The sequence below is a fragment of the Alosa alosa genome, chromosome 2 (genome assembly GCF_017589495.1).
Source record: "Alosa alosa isolate M-15738 ecotype Scorff River chromosome 2, AALO_Geno_1.1, whole genome shotgun sequence".
NCBI lineage: Eukaryota > Metazoa > Chordata > Actinopteri > Clupeiformes > Clupeidae > Alosa > Alosa alosa.
The window spans coordinates 35,862,697-35,864,516 of record NC_063190.1 but is presented as its reverse complement, the minus strand read 5'-3'; the positions used below and the strand labels follow the sequence as shown (position 1 = coordinate 35,864,516).

General features: G+C 45.8%; 1 protein-coding gene across 1 annotated transcript in view; it reads left to right on the top strand.

The window, feature by feature from the left end:
• Window positions 1-1,820, top strand: part of lrfn4a (leucine rich repeat and fibronectin type III domain containing 4a) — a 15,567-nt gene continuing 13,747 nt past the window's right edge. The window contains 1 exon segment of the mRNA XM_048230354.1: window positions 1-83. The gene's annotated coding sequence lies outside the window, so the exon portion shown is untranslated.

The window sequence follows — 1,820 nt, the reverse complement described above, 5'->3', positions numbered from 1 at the left end:
AGACTGAGAGAGCCACACACACACACACTTCACACCCGCACCACAGTCGGGATGACCGCAGGAAACAGCACCAGTAACCTCAGGTACAGTGCAACCAGAGTCTACACACACACACACACACACACCCACACACACACACCCACACCCACAGACACACACCTTCCCCTCACTCAGCAGTCTCTCAGCATGTGTTAAGAGATGAAGGCTTCACAGGAAGAGGGCAGTTGGGGCAGTTGCCCCAATCCGTCCTCTATGGTGTGTAGTGTTTACATGAGCAAAGAGAAACCTTATTAAAGCCCCTGTGCACATGATGAATACTAGTATTCCGGCTACCAACAATAACGTTCTACTTAGCACACCTTATGCCGGTTTCTAATGCTATCGCACATTTACCTGAGAATCCGGGATGGTAGGCATAAGTATATATACTGTTTTCATCCCGTGAGGGAAATTTGGTCTCTGCATTTTATCCCAATCTGTGAATTAGTGAACACACACAGCACACAGTGAACACACAGTGAGGTGAAGACACGCAATCTCGGCAAGAGTGAGCTGCCTGCATCAACAGCTGGGGGGCTTGTGAGGGGTTGGGTGCTCGCTCAAAGGCACTTCAGCCGCTTTCTACTGGTCGGGTTTGAACTGGTAACCCTCCGGTTACAAGTCCGAAGCGTAACCAGTAGGCCGCGGCTGCCATGGCTTCCAGGTGTACACATGGAACAGTATCCCGGTTTCTTTCGGAACGCTCCATCTAGCATAACAGAGATCCTCAAATCCGGGATAAGGGCTTGTCCGGGTTCTGAAATCGTGATATGATGTTTACATGCGCAAATACAAACACGGGATACTTCATAATTGATTAGGGGGCCAGACTGAATGAGCCAATCACACTGGGGGATGATTAGGGGGCCAGACTGAATGAGCCAATCACACTGGGGGATGATTAGGGGGCCAGATTGAATGAGCCAATCACACTGGGGGATGATTAGGGGCCAGATTGGATGCCAGGTTGGGAATTTAGCCAAACACCAGGGGACACCCTGCTCTTTGAGATCAGTGCCTTGGGAATCCCTTGTTGCGGACCCCCACAAATACCAACAATTTCCTCTTTGTTGCTGTGAGCGTTTATGATCCGATAAGCAACATATACTGTAGCAAGTGATATCAGAAATACTACCGAAATACAGCGGCCATGTCCTTAGTATGTTCTTAGTATTTGTTATGGTTATATGAATTTATATACAGATGTTTAAGGAACACAAGGACCGGAACACTGGCAGCCTTTAAGTGTAATTCCAGCGAAAATTGACCAAAAGGTGTTTTTCTGCATTAAAACATGTCAAATAAGCTGTGGACACAGTATCTTTCGCCGATCAACCACTACAGAGCTTGGCCCAGCATATGCTACAGCCCCAAATCACAAACAGTGGCGTAGATAGGGGCGGTATGACAAATGCTTTTCAAATAGCATTTTTTTAATCAGTAATATTGTTCAAAACAGCACCAAACCTCGTCAGTAGCTTGCTCAGTGTCCCTACACATAAAACGAAGCACCAACAACCTACAGTAGTTAGCGAACCCAGAGTTTATCACAGAAGACTGTTTAGAAAACTTACCAAACTATCTCCCTACCAGCTCCTCTCTAAGGAAAGTCCATACAAGTCGATTATCGAATGCAATTCCAAACGAGGGAGTCCATTGAAGATTTGTTCCAGAAAACCGTGTATACTTTGTTGTTTGAGGTAGTTTGGCCAAATTTAAGTTAATAACAGACTACACAAACTTTGGAATAGTTTGTAAACTTTGAATGATTTCAAAGCAGC